Raw genomic sequence first — 19,103 nt, 5'->3', positions numbered from 1 at the left:
AAGATTTTTATCTGAAAATATGTGTTCTCCCTGCAGTTGTTGTCCCCAGATGAGAGTTCCCTTGTGCTGCCTCAGCTGAATCTCCTTTACTTGACAGAGATGTGCCTGAGCAGCGGCCCTCCCCAGCCCTATCCCAAATCATACTTATTTTGCATAGGCGATACCATGGTCATGAAGATTGTTCTCCCAGGGTGAGGTTCATTCATTGCATTCTGGGTATGCTGACCCCTGTGATTTCCCCAAATGTGGGAAACTCGACTGCATTATTTGTGGTAGTGGGGGACTGTGTTTGTGCTTTCCTCTAGTCAGCTCTGGTAAAAGTCAGATTTATTTGTCTCAGATCTTTCTCTAGCCTTGTTCTTCTTTCGAGAGTTCCCTTGTGCTGCCTAAGTTGGATCTCTTTCACTTGACAGGGGGGTGCCCGAGTAGCGACCCTCCCCAGCTCTAGCCCAACTCCTACTTACCTGCCAGGTGAGATACTATGATCATGAAGGTGCTTCTCCCAGGGCAAGGCTCACCCATTGCACTCTGGGTGTGGTGCCCCTGCGATTTCCCCAAATGTGGGAAGCTTGACTGCATAATTTGTGTTTCCCCTGGTCGGCTCTCGTATAATTCAGATCTCTTTGTCTCAGGTCTCTCTCCAGCCTAGTTTGCTGTCTGTTTCCACTTCTTTTTTCATGAGCCCCTCCCTTTTATACCCTTGTGCACTATCCTGACTTCTCCTCTTGTCTGCTTATTTTGTGCCTTCCAATGCACAATGCAAACTACAGGTAGTGCTGCAGGGCCCACACCCTTTTACTTGCCGTACAGAGCAGCTCTGGAGCTGTTACAGTGCCCAGCTGCTGCAAGAAATCAGCTTGAATGCTTCAGGGGCTGGGGCATAGCCAACATGAGCCCCACACCGAAGGAGGGTGGAGGTGTTTAATGCGAACTAGGGGTCATCCAAGCGCCGCAAAAGGCCGCTATGCCCTGCACGCCCCTTTTCTCTTTTCATATGCATACGAGGGTTGAAGCCAACTTTGACCCACTGCTTGGATGACATCACCGTATGCAAATCCATCTGCTGCAGGCCTTCCCCCAGGAATGCTTGCACTAGTTGTTGCATTTGGTTTGTTGTTTGGGGGTGCTTCATTATTAGGCAGCCTTCTGCCCTCCCATGTTCATCTGAAAATATGTGTTCTCCCTGCAGTTGTTGTCCCCAGATGAGAGTTCCCTTGTGCTGCCTCATTTGAATCTCCTTTACTTGACAGAGATGTGCCTGAGCAGCGGCCCTCCGCAGCCATATCCCAAATCATACTTATTTTGCATAGGAGATACCATTGTTATGAAGATTGTTCTCCCAGGGTGCGGTTCATTCATTGCACTCTGGGTATGCTGACCCCTGTGATTTCCCCAAATGTGGGAAACTCGACTGCATTATTTGTGGTAGTGGTGGACTGTGTTTGTGCTTTCCTCTGGTCAGCTCTGGTAAAAGTCAGATTTCTTTGTCTCAGATCTTCCTCTAGCCTTGTTCTTCTTTCGAGAGTTCCTTTGTGCTGCCTCAGTTGGATCTCCTTCACTTGACAGGGGGGTGCCCGAGCAGCGACCCTCCCCAGCTCTAGCCCAACTCCTACTTACCTGCCAGGTGAGATACTATGATCATGAAGGTGCTTCTCCAAGGGCAAGGCTCACCCATTGCACTCTGGGTGTGCTGCTCCTGCGATTTCCCCAAATGTGGGAAACTTGACTGCATAATTTGTGTTTCCCCTGGTCAGGTCTCGTATAATTCAGATATCTTTGTCTCAGGTCTCTCTCCAGCCTAGTTTGCTGTCTGTTTCCACTTCTCTTTTCTTGAGCCGCTCCCTTCTATGCCCTTGCGCACTATCCTGACTTCTCCTCCTTTCTGCTTACTTTGTGCCTTCCAACGCACAATGCGAACTACAGGTAGTGCTGCAGGGCCCACACCCTTTTACTTGCCTTACAGAGCAGCTCTGGAGCTGTTACAGTGCCCAGCTGCTACCAGAAATCAGCTTGAATGCTTCAGGGGCTAGGGCATAGCCAACATGAGCCCCACACCGAAGGAGGGTGGAGGTGTTTAATGCAAACTAGGGGTCAGCCAAGTGCCGCAAAAGGCCACCATGCCCTGCACACCCCTTTTCTCTTTTCATATGCAGACGAGGGTTGAAGCCAACTTTGACCCACTGCTTGGATGACATCACCATATGCAAATCTATCTGCTGCAGGCCTTCCCCCAGGAATGCTTGCACTAGTTGTTGCATTTGGTTTGTTGTTTGGGGGTGCTTCAGTATTAGGCAGCCTTCTGCTCTCCCATGTTCATCTGAAAATATGTGTTCTCCCTGCAGTTGTTGTCCCCAGATGAGAGTTCCCTTGTGCTGCCTCAGTTGAATCTCCTTTACTTGACAGAGATGTGCCTGAGCAGCGGCCCTCCCCAGCCCTATCCCAAATCATACTTATTTTGCATAGGCGATACCATGGTCATAAAGATTGTTCTCCCAGGGTGAGGTTCATTCATTGCATTCTGGGTATGCTGACCCCTGTGATTTCCCCAAATGTGGGAAACTCAACTGCATTATTTGTGGTAGTGGGGGACTGTGTTTGTGTTTTCCTCTGGTCAGCTCTGGTAAAAGTCAGATTTCTTTGTCTCAGATCTTCCTCTAGCCTTGTTCTTCTTTCGAGAGTTCCATTGTGCTGCCTCAGTTTGATCTCCTTCACTTGACAGGGGGGTACCCGAGCAGCGACCCTCCCCAGCTCTAGCCCAACTCCTACATACCTGCCAGGTGAGATACTATGATCATGAAGGTGCTTCTCCCAGGGCAAGGCTCACCCATTGCACTCTGGGTGTGCTGCTCCTGTGATTTCCCCAAATGTGGGAAACTTGACTGCATAATTTGTGTTTCCCCTGGTCGGCTCTCGTATAATTCAGATCTCTTTGTCTCAGGTCTCTCTCCAGCCTAGTTTGCTGTCTGTTTCCACTTCTCTTTTCTTGAGCCGCTGCCTTCTATGCCCTTGTGCACTCTCCTGACTTCACCTGTCTGCTTACTTTGTGCCTTCCAACGCACAATGCAAACTACAGGTAGTGCTGCAGGGCCAACACCCTTTTACTTGCCTTACAGAGCAGCTCTGGAGCTGTTACAGTGCCCAGCTGCTGCAAGAAATCAGCTTGAATGCTTCAGGGGCTGGGGCATAGCCAACATGAGCCCCACACCGACGGAGGGTGGAGGTGTTTAATGCTAACTAAGGGTCATCCAAGCGCCGCAAAAGGCCGCCATGCCCTGCATACCCCTTTTCTCTTTTCATATGCAGATGAGGGTTCCAGCCAACTTTGGCCCACTGCTTGGATGACATCACCGTATGCAAATCCGTCTTCTGCAGACCTTTTCCCAGGAATGCTTGTACTAGTTGTTGCATTTGGTTTGTTGTTTGGGGGTGCTTCAGTATTAGGCAGCCTTCTGCTCTCCCATGTTCATCTGAAAATATGTGTTCTCCCTGCAGTTGTTGTCCCCAGATGAGAGTTCCCTTGTGCTGCCTCAGTTGAATCTCCTTTACTTGACAGAGATGTGCCTGAGCAGCGGCCCTCCCCAGCCCTATCCCAAATCATACTTATTTTGCATAGGAGATACAATTGTCATGAAGATTGTTCTCCCAGGGTGAAGTTCATTCATTGCATTCTGGGTATGCTGACCCCTGTGATTTCCCCAAATGTGGGAAACTCGACTGCATTATTTGTGGTAGTGGGGGACTGTGTTTGTGCTTTCCTCTGGTCAGCTCTGGTAAAAGTCAGATTTCTTTGTCTCAGATCTTCCTCTAGCCTTGTTCTTTTTTCGAGAGTTTCCTTGTGCTGCCTCAGTTGGATCTCCTTCACTTGACAGGGGGGTGCCCGAACAGCGACCCTCCCCAGCTCTAGCCCAACTCCTACTTACCTGCCAGGTGAGATACTATGATCAGGAAGGTGCTTCTCCCAGGGCAAGGCTCACCCAATGCACTCTGGGTGTGCTGCTCCTACGATTTCCCCAAATGTGGGACACTTGATTACATAATTTGTGTTTCCTCTGGTCGGCTCTCGTATAATTCAGATCTCTTTGTCTCAGGTCTCTCTCCAGCCTAGTTTGCTGTCTGTTTCCACTTCTCTTTTCTTGAGCCGCTCCCTTCTATGCCCTTGTGCACTATCCTGACTTCTCCCGTCTGCTTACTTTGTGCCTTCCAACGCACAATGCAAACTACAGGTAGTGCTGCAGGGCCCACACCCTTTTACTTGCTTTACAGAGCAGCTCTGGAGCTGTTACAGTGCCCAGCTGCTGCAAGAAATCAGCTTGAATGCTTCAGGGGCTGGGGCATAGCCAACATGAGCCCCACACCGAAGGAAGGTGGAGGTGTTTAATGCGAACTAGGGGTCATCCAAGCGCCGCAAAAGGCCGCCATGCCCTGCACACCCCTTTTTTATTTTCATATGCAGACGAGGGTTGAAGCCAACTTTGACCCACTGCTTGGATGACATCACCATATGCAAATCCATCTGCTGCAGGCCTTCCCCCAGGAATGCTTGCACTAGTAGTTGCATTTGATTTGTTGTTTGGGGGTGCTTCAGTATTAGGCAGCCTTCTGCCCTCCCATGTTCATCTGAAAATATGTGTTCTCCCTGCAGTTGTTGTCCCCAGATGAGAGTTCCCTTGTGTTGCCTCAGTTGAATCTCCTTTACTTGACAGAGATGTGCCTGAGCAGCGGCCCTCCCCAGCCCTATCCCAAATCATACTTATTTTGCATAGGAGATACCATGGTCATGAAGATTGTTCTCCCAGGGTGAGGTTCATTCATTGCACTCTGGGTATGCTGACCCCTGTGATTTCCCCAAATGTGGGAAACTCGACTGCATTATTTGTGGTAGTGGGGGACTGCGTTTGTGCTTTCCTCTGGTCAGCTCTGGTAAAAGTCAGATTTCTTTGTCTCAGATCTTCCTCTAGCCTTGTTCTTCTTTCGAGAGTTCCCTTGTGCTGCCTCAGTTGGATCTCCTTCACTTGACAGGGGGTGCCCGAGCAGCAATCCTCCACAGCTCTAGCCCAACTCCTACTTACCTGCCAGGTGAGATACTATGATCTTCACTGTTAGGGCAATCAGGATGTGGAATTCCCTGCCAGGGAAGGTGGTAATGGCGGACTCTGTAATTGGATTTAAAAAAGGAATGGATACATTTCTGAATGAAAAAGCTATCCAAGGTTATAATACTTAAAATATCAACATGGTTAATCCGGGGGTAACATGAGTTATAGTAGCTAACTAGTCATAAAACATTATTCAGCAAGTATGTAGAATCATCACAACTTAAAACAGGTTGAACACGATGGGCAATTTGCCTCTATTCAACCTCAAAAACTATGTTACTATATGTTACTATATTACTATGTTACTGTAGTATACAGAAAACCAAAATGCAATGAACAGTGATAGTGAGCACTGATGAGGATACTAGAACTGACACTGAGCAGCAAGATGCAGCACTGGACTATTAGTAATGTACTGTAGTATGCTGAGCACCACAATGCAGCACAAGACAATGAGCAGTGATACTGAGCACTGATGAGGATACTACTGAGAACTGACACTGAGCAGGAGAGACACACTACTAGTATTACTGAGCAGCAATAAGTAACCACTGATACTGAGCACTGATATTGAGATTTCCACTGAGAGAACATAGCCACGTCCTCTCCGCTCTCTCTTCAATGCACGAGTAAAAATGGCGGCAACGCGCAGCTCTTTAGATGGAATCCGAATCTCGCGAGAATCCGACAGCGGGATGATGACATTTTCCCTTGTTCAGGTTTTCCGAGTCAGGCGGGAACAACCGAGCCTGCCTCGGACCAGTGTAAACCACGTGGAGTTCGTCGGGAATTCGGTTCTCGGAGAACCGAACCCGCTCCTCTCTACCTTATACCCATCAATTTTTTTATTTTCAATCTAAGCCCCTGCAGTTTTCTGTAAGCATCTGCTTCGCTATGATGATCAACAAGTCACAAGGGCAAACACTCAGGGCTTGAGGCGTAGATCTTAGGACCAGCTGCTACAAGCATGGCAGAGGTGTCACTATCACTGGTGACACCCAGAGAGGTGGCGAGGGAGATTGTAATGCAGGGCGCGCAGATAAGCAGTGCAATGGTAAAAAGGAGGCATGGTTTCATAGGTAGGGGCGTGGCCTGGTGGCCTGAATCTACATTTTGTTGCTCCGGGTGTCCCGGGGGTTGGGGGCTGCACCCGGGGACTAGTGTGTGTGCGGTGCTGGCTCCTGCACAGTGACAGGGCATGGCCACCCAGCATGACGCCTCCATTCTTGACCATGCTGTAATTGCAGTCGCACTGCAGTTCAGCGTGATCATAAAAAATGGTGTAGCCTCCTGCTGGTGCAGACTGTATGTGCGCGCAGGAAGCCGCCACCATTTTTGTGATCACAGTGGCTGAATGTGATGTCATACAGCCGCTGTGACCACGCCCCCTGTGTCTCCTCCGTTGCAGACCCCATTTTGAAGCCTTGCCCCCGCACCGCTCCATCCCTGACTTGGAAATGGAGTGTTGCTGACCCCCCTCTCCCCCCCCCCCGCCCCGATTGACAGGCAGAGGCGATCGCATTCTCTGCGGGGTGCCGCAGAAAATGCAGGCACATGCGTATGCTGTTAGCAAATTTTGCAGTTGGATCGCTTATTGTGATTGCATTCCAACCTGAATCAGGCCCTATTACCTATCACAATGCGCTGCGGGCAGTACAAAATTGGGTTAATATAGGAGTAAAACTCCCAGACCTGTGCTCCTTAACTGTACCTGGTGGCTAGTGGAGCGGCTGCCCAGTAATCAGTGTCCACGCCAGTGCGCACACGGTCCACCCCCTACGGCCACGCTCCCCTTCATCAGCGGCCTCGTGATCCGGAAGGGCGGTGTGTGTGTGACTGACCTTAGGAAGAAACTGGAGCCTCCGCTGCAGTGACCCAGCAACCAGGGCACGGGAGTATACAGCGCCGCTGGGAGTGATGAAGCTGCAGTAAAGATGTCTATTAGACCTAGCCTGCTGCAGCCCTTGTAGATTCTCATAAAACAAGTTCTTCTTTTCTTGTCAAAATTAATAGCTAAGAATAGGCTGCCTGAGGCAGGCCCCTGTTAAGTGGCCTGCTACTGAAGGCACCAACTACAAACTGAGCTCCCTGTTCATGGAAGCGGGGTTATAGAGGAGGATGCGCTGAGCATCTTGGGAACAGTCAAAAGCTTTGAGCCGGTTGGTGCCTCAGATCAAGATCCTACTCTACACCCCAATGTGAATCCTTGTGGAGTCCAGTGTACCCCACAGAAGAAATTAATGTGTCACACCCATTGGCAGCAACCTTAGAATAGCTGCTGATGGGCACAATTGAGAAAGGAAGGGGGGGGGGGGGGACATTTGAATCCAGCACATAGATGCAATTCAAATATGTAATTTGTACCTTCCTATTTTAAAATATAATGGATGAACCTCACCCTGTGAGAACAATCTTCATGATCAAGAGATCTCATATGCAAAATAAGTATGAGTTGGGATAGGGCTGGGGAGGGTGGCTGCTCGGGCAGCCCCTCCCCCGTCAAGTTAAGGAGATTCAACTGAGGACGCACAAGGGAACTCTCGTCTGGGGACACCAACTGCAGGGAGACCACATCTGTTCAGATGAACATGGGAGGGTGGAAGGCTGCCTAATATTGAAGCACCATCAAATATCAAACCATATGCAACAACTAGTACAAGCATTCCTGGGGGAAGGTCTGCAGAAGACGGATTTGCATACGGTGATGTCATCCAAGATGTGGGCCAAAGTTGGCTGGAACCCTCATCTGCATATGAAAAGAGAAAAGGGGCATGCAGGGCATGGCGGCCTTTTGCGGTGCTTGGATGACCCCTAGTTCGCATTAAACACCCCCACCCTCCTTTGGTGTGGGGCTCATGTTGGCCATGCCCCATCCCCTGAAGCATTCAAGCTGATTTCTTGCAGCAGCTGGGCACTGTAACAGCTCCAGAGCTGTTCTGTAAGGCAAGTAAAAGGGTGTGGGCCCTGCAGCACCACCTGTAGTTCGCATTGTGCGTTGGAAGGCACAAAGTAAGCAGACGGGAGGAGAAGTCAGGATAGTGCGCAAGGGCATCCTTTTCTCTTAGTCCGTAGAGGATGCTGGGGTCACATTAAGAACCATGGGGTATAGACGGGATCCGCAAGAGACATGGGCACTTTAAGACTTTCAAAGGGTGTGAACTGGCTCCTCCCTCTATGCCCCTCCTCCAGACTCCAGTTATAGGAACTGTGCCCAGGGAGACGGACATTTCGAGGAAAGGATTTATTGTTAAACTAAGGTGAGCATCTTACCAGCTCACACCTTAAGCATGCCGCAGAACGTGGCATTCAACAGAACACAAGCCAACGGCATGAACAATTGCAGCAAAAAGCTGACCAGAACCATAACATAACATGTGTATAACCACAAGTAATAACTGCAGACACAGTATGGACTGGGACGGGTGCCCAGCATCCTCTACGGACTAAGAGAAAAGGATTTACCAGTAGGTATTAAAATCCTATTTTCTCATACGACCTAGAGGATGCTGGGGTCACATTAAGAACCATGGGGTTATACCAAAGCTCTTGAACGGGTGGGAGAGTGCGTACGACTCTGCAGCACCGAATGACCCAACTTGAGGTTATCATCAGCCAAGGTATCAAACTTGTAAAACTTAGCAAAAGTGTTTACTAAATAGCTGCTCGGCAAAGTTGCAATGCCGAGACTCCCCGACCAGCTGCCCAGGATGAACCCACCTTTCTAGTAGAATGGGTCTTCACCTAATTCAGTAATGGCAATCCTGCCATGGAATGAGCATGCTGAATCTTACCACAGATCCAGCGCATAATGGTCTACATGGAAGCAGGACACCCAATCCTGTTGGGAGCATACAGGACAAACAGAGCCTCTGTTTTCCTAATCTGAACCGTTCTGGTGACATAAATTTTCAAAGTTCTGACCACAGCCAGAGACTTTGACTCAACGAAGGTGTCAGTGGCCAAAGGCACCATGTGGAAAGATGAACCACCTTCGGCAGAAATTGTTGACGTGTCCTCAATTCTGCTCTATCTTCATGAAAGATCAAATAAAGGCTCTTGTGATACTGCATGGTTTGTACTGTTTTCCATGTGCTCCCAGATCTTTCAAGCAAGTAGCATGGTCAAGAAAGTTCTGTTTGAAAAGAAACAACATTTACTGTCATTGTTATAGAATTTGGGAGAAAAAACAAGAAGAAATCTGCACTGTTGACGCACTGGACAGAATGAATGAATCATAAAATATAACCTTTATTAAGTATGTATTAAAATTGGATAAATATTAATATTATTATCCCAAACTGCAGTGAAACATAAATGTTAAAATCACAGAACTAACATACATGTGCATAAGAAGAATAAAGAGATGTGAAAAAAAGGTTTAAAAAGCGTGTCCGTGTGTGATTATTTTTGAAGGCACAACCCTGGCGGGGTTGTTTATATAGATATATATGTTGCTAATAATCACTTTCTAGCGTAATGTTATTAAATAGCTGTTAGTATCTATGTCGTCAGGTACCACTGGGTCGTATCCTATATACTCCCTTCACTCAATAGGGGTTACCTCCCGGGAAGCCATCCCCATTGGCGAATTTGTGGGGGTGATTGAGTATAACCGGTAAGCTAACCTCCAATTTGTGGGGTGCTTAGGTAGATGGGGATCACTTATTTCTCTGTGTCCCCTAAGACTATATTCCTAAATTCAATACCACAGGGGGATAGCTTTCTATATCGGATAAGGAATCACTTGATAGGGAAATCTCTATGGATCATGGAAAGATCATATTTATTAATATCCAAACTAAAAAAATGATGAATAGCTTTAATTTAGCTGTTTAGATATAGTTAATTGGCGAGATATACCAACAGGTGCGGTTGCCTTAAGGAATATGGCAATTCCAATATAAATAGCAGCCCTCCTTCATATAATCAGCCAGATCTTATTAAATCTGGTCCAGATATAGCCGTTCAGATATACTTAATTGACAACATATATCAATCGGTGGGGTTGCCTTAAGGAATATAGCAATTCCAATTCTCATATAAATAGCAACCTTCCTTCATATATTCAGCCAGATCTTATTTAATCTGATCTAGGCGTAGGCAATAATGCTTTCCTTAGAGGTATAGCCACCTCAATTCTTATTAAGAAGCAAAGTGTCTGTCATAATGGTTTATCCAATTCATCTAAGAAATAATATATTCCATGTGTCAGAGATTCATTACTCTCTATTTACACTGTTAAAGAGTTAATTCTTATTATGTTACAGTGTAATGAAATTATCATATAGGGAGATGTGGCAATTCCATGTGCTATATATATAATAACCCTTAGTGGTCCAGATTCCACAATGAGGAATTTTCTTATAAACCGCTGAAACACACAGCTGTTTGACTGACTTCCAAATATATCTATCTCACTTTGTAACAGTCTTATGATAGAGAAACTGTTACATATTCGGTCACTTAGTTATCTAAAGGTAAACAGACTCAGTGTGAGGGTAATATAATATATCAAATGCGCTGTCAATAATCGTGGTAACTGGTGTAATAATGTGGTATATTGAGTATGCTAGTAAGGCATATAACTGCTCTCCAGCCTTTAAGTGTTACCAATCAATTTGTTACACTGTAAAGGATTTATGGTGTCCTGTTAGGACATGCAGCTGCTAGGCTGACTCAAAGATTTATCCATTTGTAACAATTATGTAACAGTTATATACATGTTACTGGTATTACATAGAAATAGTATGACACAGGCCAGCAGTCCCATGTGTCTAGATTCCACAATAGGAGATTTTCTTTGTCTTATAAACTGCTGGAACACACAGCTGCTAGACTGACTTCAAATATATATATTACTTTGTAACAGTCTTATAGTAAAGAGACTGTTACACACTGTCATTTAGTTATCTCAAGGTTAGCAGATTCTGTGTGAGGATAGTGTTCTGTTAGAACATGCAGCTGCTAGGCTGACTCATAGAAAATGTATCCATTTGTAACAAATGACACATACAGCATTAAATTAATATCTATAGCAGCACATGTGACATCTCTACTCTTATCATAATTGTCTGGTTATTGTCAATCTGGACAGCAGGAGTGATATATATTCACTAGTCCCAATATCCCATCATATAAATATACCCACACTGATATACTTTCTTATCAAGAGTTATTAGTAGCTATCTGTATGCACTTTAGACATTGTAATTGCTAAGTGACATCATATCTAGTGTATTCCTTTCTTATAGCTCAGCTTCTATTCCCTATTAGTGGAGACTAACAGCTAACATCATAATCATATATTTTTGTTTTATAACATTTCACATGAGTCAAATACACGCGGACACGCCGTGCCCTACACATGTGTTTCACTGCATCTATGGCAACTTACATTAAAGCTAACAAGAAAGCACACTCGTTCTGTCTTTAAACTGATAAAAGAAACCCCAATAATATGGGGCATGCAAAAATTGAGATAAAACTCAGTTTTGCTCCTCTCCACGGAAATCTTTAATAAAAGGCGAAATATTTGTTAGTTCTGAAGAGAAACCAGAGCATGACCAAGATTCCACCTGTCGCCTGAGTGCCATGCCAGCAGTTCTCATTGAGCTCAAAGTGAGCACCCAATTTGAAAGAAAGAAAGCAGATTTCTCACCAGGCTTCCCCTAGCTATAAACATGGTTTGTACTCTTTTCCATGTGTTCCCAGATCTTTCAAGCAATTAGTATAGTCAAGAAAGTTCTGTTTGAAAAGAAACAAACATTTACTGTCATTTCTATGCAAATGAGCTTACATTAAAGCACACTCGTTCTATCTTTAAACAGATAAAATAAAACCCCAATAAGATGGGGCATGCAAAATTTGAGATAAAACTCAGTTTTGCTCCTCTCCACGGAAATCTTTAGTAAAAGGCGAAAGATTTGATCGTTCTGAAGAGAAACCAGAGCATGACCAAGATTCCACCTGTCGCCTGAGTGCCATGCCAGCAGTCCTCATTCAGCTCAAAGTGAGCACCCAATTTGAAAGAAAGAAAGCAGATTTCTCACCAGGCTTCCCCTTGCTATAAGCATGGTTTGTACTCTTTTCCATGTGCTCCCAGATCTTTCAAGCAAGTAGCATGGTCAAGAAAGTTCTGTTTGAAAAGAAATAGACATTTACTATCATTGTTATACAAATAAACTTACATTAAAGCCAACAAGAAAGCACACTCGTTCTGTCTTTAAACTGATAAAAGAAACCCCAATAATATGGGGCATGCAAAAATTGAGATAAAACTCAGTTTTGCTCCTCTCCACGGAAATCTTTAATAAAAGGCGAAAGATTTGTTCATTCTTAAGAGAAACCAGAGCATGACCAAGATTCCACCTGTCGCCTGAGTGCCATGCCAGCAGTCCTCATTCAGATCAAAGTGAGCGCCCAATTTGAAAGAAAGCAGATTTCTCACCTGGCTTCTCCTTGCTATAAGCATGGTTTGTACTGTATTCCATGTGCTCCCAGATCTTTCAAGCAAGTAGCATGGTCAAGAAAGTTCTGTTTGAAAAGAAACAAACATTTACTGTAATTTCTATGCAAATGAGCTTTCATTAAAGCACACTCATTCTATCTTTAAACCGATAAAAGAAAATCCAAAAAGATGGGGCATGCAAAAATTGAGGTAAAACTCAGTTTTGCTCCTCTCCACGGAAATCTTTAGTAAAAGGCGAAAGATTTGTTCGTTCTGAAGAGAAACCAGAGCATGACCAAGATTTTCATCTGAAAATATGTGTTCTCCCTGCAGTTGTTGTCCCCAGATGAGAGTTCCCTTGTGCTGCCTCAGTTGAATCTCCTTTACTTGACAGAGATGTGCCTGAGCAGCGGCCCTCCCCAGCCCTATCCCAAATCATACTTATTTTGCATAGGAGATACCATGGTCATGAAGATTGTTCTCCCAGGGTGAGGTTCATTCATTGCATTCTGGGTATGCTGACCCCTGTGATTTCCCCAAATGTGGGAAACTCGACTGCATTATTTGTGGTAGTGGGGGACTGTGTTTGTGCTTTCCTCTGGTCAGCTCTGGTAAAAGTCAGATTTCTTTGTCTCAGATCTTCCTCTAGCCTTGTTCTTCTTTCGAGAGTTCCCTTGTGCTGCCTCAGTTGGATCTCCTTCACTTGACAGGGGGTGCCCGAGCAGCAATCCTCCACAGCTCTAGCCCAACTCCTACTTACCTGCCAGGTGAGATACTATGATCTTCACTGTTAGGGCAATCAGGATGTGGAATTCCCTGCCAGGGAAGGTGGTAATGGCGGACTCTGTAATTGGATTTAAAAAAGGAATGGATACATTTCTGAATGAAAAAGCTATCTAAGGTTATAATACTTAAAATATCAACATGGTTAATCCGGGGGTAACATGAGTTATAGTAGCTAACTAGTCATAAAACATTATTCAGCAAGTATGTAGAATCATCACAACTTAAAACAGGTTGAACACGATGGGCAATTTGCCTCTATTCAACCTCAAAAACTATGTTACTATATGTTACTATATTACTATGTTACTGTAGTATACAGAAAACCAAAATGCAATGAACAGTGATAGTGAGCACTGATGAGGATACTAGAACTGACACTGAGCAGCAAGATGCAGCACTGGACTATTAGTAATGTACTGTAGTATGCTGAGCACCACAATGCAGCACAAGACAATGAGCAGTGATACTGAGCACTGATGAGGATACTACTGAGAACTGACACTGAGCAGGAGAGACACACTACTAGTATTACTGAGCAGCAATAAGTAACCACTGATACTGAGCACTGATATTGAGATTTCCACTGAGAGAACATAGCCACGTCCATTCCGCTCTCTCTTCAAAGCACGAGTAAAAATGGCGGCAACAAGCAGCTCTTTATATGGAATCCGAATCTCGCGAGAATCCGACAGCGGGATGATGACATTTTCCCTTGTTCAGGTTTTCCGAGTCAGGCGGGAACAACCGAGCCTGCCTCGGACCAGTGTAAACAACGTGGAGTTCGTGGGGAATTCGGTTCTCGGAGAACCGAACCCGCTCCTCTCTACCTTATACCCATCAATTTTTTTATTTTCAATCTAAGCCCCTGCAGTTTTCTGTAAGCATCTGCTTCGCTATGATGATCAACAAGTCACAAGGGCAAACACTCAGGGCTTGAGGCGTAGATCTTAGGACCAGCTGCTACAAGCATGGCAGAGGTGTCACTATCACTGGTGACACCCAGAGAGGTGGCGAGGGAGATTGTAATGCAGTGCGCGCAGATAAGCAGCGCAATGGTAAAAAGGAGGCATGGTTTCATAGGTAGGGGCGTGGCCTGGTGGCCTGAATCTACATTTTGTTGCTCCGGGTGTCCCGGGGGTTGGGGGCTGCACCCAGGGACTAGTGTGTGAGCAGTGCTGGCTCCTGCACAGTGAAAGGGCATGGCCACCCAGCATGACGCCTCCCTTCTTGACCATGCTGTAATTGCAGTCGCACTGCAGTTCAGCGTGATCATAAAAAATGGTGTAGCCTCCTGCTGGTGCAGACTGTATGTGCGCGCAGGAAGCCGCCACCATTTTTGTGATCACAGCGGCTGAATGTGATGTCATACAGCCGCTGTGACCACGCCCCCTGTGTCTCCTCCGTTGCAGACCCCATTTTGAAGCCTTGCCCCCGCACCGCTCCATCCCTGACTTGGAAATGGAGTGTTGCTGACCCACCTATCCCCCCCCCCGCCCCGATTGACAGGCAGAGGCGATCGCATTCTCTGCGGGGTGCCGCAGAAAATGCAGGCACATGCGTATGCTCTTAGCAATTTTTGCAGTTGGATCGCTTATTGTGATTGCAATCCAACCTGAATCAGGCCCTATTACCTATCACAATGCGCTGCGGGCAGTACAAAATTGGGTTAATATAGGAGAAAAACCCCCAGACCTGTGCTCCTTAACTGTACCTGGTGGCTAGTGGAGCGGCTGCCCAGTAATCAGTGTCCACGCCAGTGCGCACACGGTCCACCCCCTACGGCCACGCTCCCCTTCATCAGCGGCCTCGTGATCCGGAAGGGTGGTGTGTGTGTGACTGACCTTAGGATGAAACCGGACCCTCCGCTGCAGTGACCCAGCAACCAGGGCACGGGAGTATACAGCGCCGCTGGGAGTGATGAAGCTGCAGTAAAGATGTCTATTAGACCTAGCCTGCTGCAGCCCTTGTAGATTCTCATAAAACAAGTTCTTCTTTTCTTGTCAAAATTTATAGCTAAGAATAGGCTGCCTGAGGCAGGCCCCTGTTAAGTGGCCTGCTACTGAAGGCACCAACTACAAACTGAGCTCCCTGTTCATGGAAGCGGGGTTATAGAGGAGAATGCACTGAGCATCTTGGGAACAGTCAAAAGCTTTGAGCCGGTTGGTGCCTCAGATCAAGATCCTACTCTACACCCCAATGTGAATCCTTGTGGAGTCCAGTGTACCCCACAGAAGAAATTAATGTGTCACACCCATTGGCAGCAACCTTAGAATAGCTGCTGACGGGCACAATTGAGAAAGGAAGGGGGTGGGGGGGACATTTGAATCCAGCACATAAATGCAATTCAAATATGTAATTTGTACCTTCCTATTTTAAAATATAATGGATGAACCTCACCCTGTGATAACAATCTTCATGATCAAGAGATCTCATATGCAAAATAAGTATGAGTTGGGATAGGGCTGGGGAGGGTGGCTGCTCGGGCAGCCCCTCCCCCGTCAAGTTAAGGAGATTCAACTGAGGAAGCACAAGGGAACTCTCGTCTGGGGACAACAACTGCAGGGAGACCACATCTTTTCAGATGAACATGGGAGGGCGGAAGGCTGCCTAATACTGAAGCACCCCCAAACAACAAACCAAATGCAACAACTAGTGCAAGCATTCCTGGGGGAAGGCCTGCAGCAGATGGATTTGCATACGGTGATGTCATCCAAGCAGTGGGTCAAAGTTGGCTTCAACCCTCGTCTGCATATGAAAAGAGAAAAGGGGCGTGCAGGGCATAGCGGCCTTTTGCGGCGCTTGGATGACCCCTAGTTCGCATTAAACACCTCCACCCTCCTTCGGTGTGGGGCTCATGTTGGCTATGCCCCAGCCCCTGAAGCATTCAAGCTGATTTCTTGCAGCAGCTGGGCACTGTAACAGCTCCAGAGCTGCTCTGTACGGCAAGTAAAAGGGTGTGGGCCCTGCAGCACTACCAGTAGTTTGCATTGTGCATTGGAAGGCACAAAGTAAGCAGACAAGAGGAGAAGTCAGGATAGTGCACAAGGGTATAAAAGGGAGGGGCTCATGAAAAAAGAAGTGGAAACAGACAGCAAACTAGGCTGGAGAGAGACCTGAGACAAAGAGATCTGAATTATACGAGAGCCGACCAGGGGAAACACAAATTATGCAGTCAAGCTTCCCACATTTGGGGAAATCGCAGGGGCACCACACCCAGAGTGCAATGGGTGAGCCTTGCCCTGGGAGAAGCACCTTCATGATCATAGTATCTCACCTGGCAGGTAAGTAGGAGTTGGGCTAGAGCTGGGGAGGGTCGCTACTCGGGCACCCCCCTGTCAAGTGAAAGAGATCCAACTGAGGCAGCACAAGGGAACTCTCGAAAGAAGAACAAGGCTAGAGGAAGATCTGAGACAAATAAATCTGACTTTTACCAGAGCTGACCAGAGGAAAGCACAAACACAGTCCCCCACTACCACAAATAATGCAGTCGAGTTTCCCACATTTGGGGAAATCACAGGGGTCAGCATACCCAGAATGCAATGAATGAACCTCACCCTGGGAGAACAATCTTCATGACCATGGTATCGCCTATGCAAAATAAGTATGATTTGGGATAGGGCTGGGGAGGGCCGCTGCTCAGGCACATCTCTGTCAAGTAAAGGAGATTCAGCTGAGGCAGCACAAGGGAACTCTCATCTGGGGACAACAACTGCAGGGAGAACACATATTTTCATATAAAAATCTTGGTCATGCTCTGGTTTCTCTTCAGAACGAACAAATCTTTCGCCTCTTACTAAAGATTTCCGTGGAGAGGAGCAAAACCGAGTTGATGAGAGTTCCCTTGTGCTGCCTCAGTTGAATCTCCTTTACTTGACAGAGATGTGCCTGAGCAGCGGCCCTCCCCAGCCATATCCCAAATCATACTTATTTTGCATAGGAGATACCATTGTTATGAAGATTGTTCTCCCAGGGTGCGGTTCATTCATTGCTCTCTGGGTATGCTGACCCCTGTGATTTCCCCAAATGTGGGAAACTCGACTGCATTATTTGTGGTAGTGGTGGACTGTGTTTGTGCTTTCCTCTGGTCAGCTCTGGTAAAAGTCAGATTTCTTTGTCTCAGATCTTCCTCTAGCCTTGTTCTTCTTTCGAGAGTTCCTTTGTGCTGCCTCAGTTGGATCTCCTTCACTTGACAGGGGGGTGTCCGAGCAGCGACCCTCCCCAGCTCTAGCCCAACTCCTACTTACCTGCCAGGTGAGATACTATGATCATGAAGGTGCTTCTCCCAGGGCAAGGCTCACCCATTGCACTCTGGGTGTGCTGCCCCTGCAATTTCCCCAAATGTGGGAAACTTGACTGCATAATTTGTGTTTCCCCTGGTCGGCTCTCGTATAATTCAGATCTCTTTGTCTCAGGTCTCTCTCCAGCCTAGTTTGCTGTCTGTTTCCACTTCTCTTTTCTTGAGCCCCTCCCTTCTATACCCTTGTGCACTATCCTGACTTCTCCTCCCGTCTGCTTACTTTGTGCCTTCCAATGCACAATGCAAACTACAGGTAGTGCTGCAGGGCCCACACCCTTTTACTTGCCTTACAGAGCAGCTCTGGAGCTGTTACAGTGCCCAGCTGCTGCAAGAAATCAGCTTGAATGCTTCATGGGATGGGGCATGGCCAACATGAGCCCCACACCAAAGGAGGGTGGGGGTGTTTAATGCGATCTAGGGGTCATCCAAGCAGCGCAAAAGGCCGCCATGCCCTGCACGCCCCTTTTCTCTTTTCATATGCAGATGAGGGTTGAAGCCAACTTTGACCCACTGCTTGGATAACATCACCATATGCAAATCCATCTGCTGCAGGCCTTCCCCCAGGAATGCTTGCACTAGTTGTTGCATTTGGTTTGTTGTTTGGGGGTGCTTCAGTATTAGGCAGCCTTCTGCCCTCCCATGTTCATCTGAAAATATGTGTTCTCCCTGCAGTTGTTGTCCCCAGATGAGAGTTCCCTTGTGCTGCCTCAGTTGAATTAACTTTACTTGACAGAGATGTGCCTGAGCAGCGGCCCTCCCCAGCCCTATCCCAAATCATACTTATTTTGCATAGGAGACACCATGGTCATGAAGATTGTTCACCCAGGGTGAGGTTCATTCATTGCATTCTGGGTATGCTGACCCCTGTGATTTCCCCAAATGTGGGAAACTCGCCTGCATTATTTGTGGTAGTGGGGGACTGTGTTTGTGTTTTCCGCTGGTCAGCTCTGGTAAAAGTCAGATTTCTTTGTCTCAGATCTTCCTCTAGCCTTGTTCTTCTTTCGAGAGTTCCATTGTGCTGCCTCAGTTGGATCTCCTTCACTTGACAGGGGGGTGCCCGAGCAGCGACCCTCCCCAGCTCTAGCCCAACTCCTACTTACCTGCCAGGTGAGATACTATGATCTTGAAGGTGCTTCTCCCAGGGCAATGCTCACCCATTGCACTCTGGCTGTGCTGCCCCTGCGATTTCCCCAAATGTGGGAAACTTGACTGCATAATTTGTGTTTCCCCTGGTCGGCTCTCAATGCTCAATGCTTCATGGGATGGGGCATGGCCAACATGAGCCCCACACCGAAGGAGGGTGGAGGTGTTTAATGCGAACTAGAGGTCATCCAAGCGCCGCAAAAGGCCGCCAAGCCCTGCATAACCCTTTTCTCTTTTCATATGCAGATGAGGGTTCCAGCCAACTTTGGCCCACTGCTTGGATGACATCACCGTATGCAAATTCGTCTCCTGCAGACCTTCCCCCAGGAATACT

At 47.0% G+C, this 19,103-nt stretch overlaps 20 non-coding genes and 1 pseudogene across 20 annotated transcripts; 15 read left to right on the top strand and 6 right to left on the bottom strand.

Annotated features, from left to right (window-relative positions):
- The first annotated feature begins 140 nt into the window (after positions 1–140).
- On the top strand, positions 141–304 carry LOC135016818 (U1 spliceosomal RNA). Its single transcript, XR_010214811.1, has one exon. It is a non-coding gene; the product is annotated as a U1 spliceosomal RNA (small nuclear RNA).
- A 152-nt stretch (positions 305–456) lies between these two features.
- On the top strand, positions 457–619 carry LOC135016725 (U1 spliceosomal RNA). Its single transcript, XR_010214730.1, has one exon. It is a non-coding gene; the product is annotated as a U1 spliceosomal RNA (small nuclear RNA).
- Positions 620–1,293: 674 nt separating this feature from the next.
- On the top strand, positions 1,294–1,457 carry LOC135016834 (U1 spliceosomal RNA). The gene has a single exon (XR_010214827.1). It is a non-coding gene; the product is annotated as a U1 spliceosomal RNA (small nuclear RNA).
- A 152-nt stretch (positions 1,458–1,609) lies between these two features.
- LOC135016711 (U1 spliceosomal RNA) lies at positions 1,610–1,772 on the top strand. The gene has a single exon (XR_010214716.1). It is a non-coding gene; the product is annotated as a U1 spliceosomal RNA (small nuclear RNA).
- A 674-nt stretch (positions 1,773–2,446) lies between these two features.
- LOC135016831 (U1 spliceosomal RNA) lies at positions 2,447–2,610 on the top strand. The gene has a single exon (XR_010214824.1). It is a non-coding gene; the product is annotated as a U1 spliceosomal RNA (small nuclear RNA).
- Positions 2,611–2,762: 152 nt separating this feature from the next.
- Positions 2,763–2,925, top strand: LOC135016721 (U1 spliceosomal RNA). The gene has a single exon (XR_010214726.1). It is a non-coding gene; the product is annotated as a U1 spliceosomal RNA (small nuclear RNA).
- Positions 2,926–3,596: 671 nt separating this feature from the next.
- Positions 3,597–3,760, top strand: LOC135016824 (U1 spliceosomal RNA). The gene has a single exon (XR_010214817.1). It is a non-coding gene; the product is annotated as a U1 spliceosomal RNA (small nuclear RNA).
- Positions 3,761–3,912: 152 nt separating this feature from the next.
- On the top strand, positions 3,913–4,075 carry LOC135016738 (U1 spliceosomal RNA). Its single transcript, XR_010214738.1, has one exon. It is a non-coding gene; the product is annotated as a U1 spliceosomal RNA (small nuclear RNA).
- A 671-nt stretch (positions 4,076–4,746) lies between these two features.
- Positions 4,747–4,910, top strand: LOC135016626 (U1 spliceosomal RNA). Its single transcript, XR_010214641.1, has one exon. It is a non-coding gene; the product is annotated as a U1 spliceosomal RNA (small nuclear RNA).
- Positions 4,911–11,541: 6,631 nt separating this feature from the next.
- LOC135016795 (U5 spliceosomal RNA) lies at positions 11,542–11,657 on the bottom strand. Its single transcript, XR_010214789.1, has one exon. It is a non-coding gene; the product is annotated as a U5 spliceosomal RNA (small nuclear RNA).
- A 275-nt stretch (positions 11,658–11,932) lies between these two features.
- LOC135016784 (U5 spliceosomal RNA) lies at positions 11,933–12,048 on the bottom strand. Its single transcript, XR_010214778.1, has one exon. It is a non-coding gene; the product is annotated as a U5 spliceosomal RNA (small nuclear RNA).
- A 286-nt stretch (positions 12,049–12,334) lies between these two features.
- Positions 12,335–12,450, bottom strand: LOC135016790 (U5 spliceosomal RNA). The gene has a single exon (XR_010214784.1). It is a non-coding gene; the product is annotated as a U5 spliceosomal RNA (small nuclear RNA).
- Positions 12,451–12,720: 270 nt separating this feature from the next.
- On the bottom strand, positions 12,721–12,836 carry LOC135016786 (U5 spliceosomal RNA). Its single transcript, XR_010214780.1, has one exon. It is a non-coding gene; the product is annotated as a U5 spliceosomal RNA (small nuclear RNA).
- Positions 12,837–12,980: 144 nt separating this feature from the next.
- LOC135016632 (U1 spliceosomal RNA) lies at positions 12,981–13,144 on the top strand. Its single transcript, XR_010214647.1, has one exon. It is a non-coding gene; the product is annotated as a U1 spliceosomal RNA (small nuclear RNA).
- A 3,311-nt stretch (positions 13,145–16,455) lies between these two features.
- LOC135016724 (U1 spliceosomal RNA) lies at positions 16,456–16,618 on the bottom strand. Its single transcript, XR_010214729.1, has one exon. It is a non-coding gene; the product is annotated as a U1 spliceosomal RNA (small nuclear RNA).
- A 152-nt stretch (positions 16,619–16,770) lies between these two features.
- LOC135016821 (U1 spliceosomal RNA) lies at positions 16,771–16,934 on the bottom strand. The gene has a single exon (XR_010214814.1). It is a non-coding gene; the product is annotated as a U1 spliceosomal RNA (small nuclear RNA).
- A 144-nt stretch (positions 16,935–17,078) lies between these two features.
- On the top strand, positions 17,079–17,193 carry LOC135016807 (U5 spliceosomal RNA). The gene has a single exon (XR_010214801.1). It is a non-coding gene; the product is annotated as a U5 spliceosomal RNA (small nuclear RNA).
- Positions 17,194–17,249: 56 nt separating this feature from the next.
- Positions 17,250–17,413, top strand: LOC135016647 (U1 spliceosomal RNA). The gene has a single exon (XR_010214661.1). It is a non-coding gene; the product is annotated as a U1 spliceosomal RNA (small nuclear RNA).
- Positions 17,414–17,565: 152 nt separating this feature from the next.
- Positions 17,566–17,728, top strand: LOC135016662 (U1 spliceosomal RNA). The gene has a single exon (XR_010214675.1). It is a non-coding gene; the product is annotated as a U1 spliceosomal RNA (small nuclear RNA).
- A 674-nt stretch (positions 17,729–18,402) lies between these two features.
- LOC135016649 (U1 spliceosomal RNA) lies at positions 18,403–18,566 on the top strand. The gene has a single exon (XR_010214663.1). It is a non-coding gene; the product is annotated as a U1 spliceosomal RNA (small nuclear RNA).
- A 152-nt stretch (positions 18,567–18,718) lies between these two features.
- On the top strand, positions 18,719–18,860 carry LOC135016736 (U1 spliceosomal RNA; annotated as a pseudogene).
- Positions 18,861–19,103: the final 243 nt, after the last annotated feature.

The sequence above is a fragment of the Pseudophryne corroboree genome, unplaced genomic scaffold, assembly GCF_028390025.1.
Source record: "Pseudophryne corroboree isolate aPseCor3 unplaced genomic scaffold, aPseCor3.hap2 scaffold_302, whole genome shotgun sequence".
Taxonomy (NCBI): Eukaryota; Metazoa; Chordata; class Amphibia; order Anura; family Myobatrachidae; genus Pseudophryne; species Pseudophryne corroboree.
This window is presented reverse-complemented; position numbering and strand designations above follow the sequence as displayed.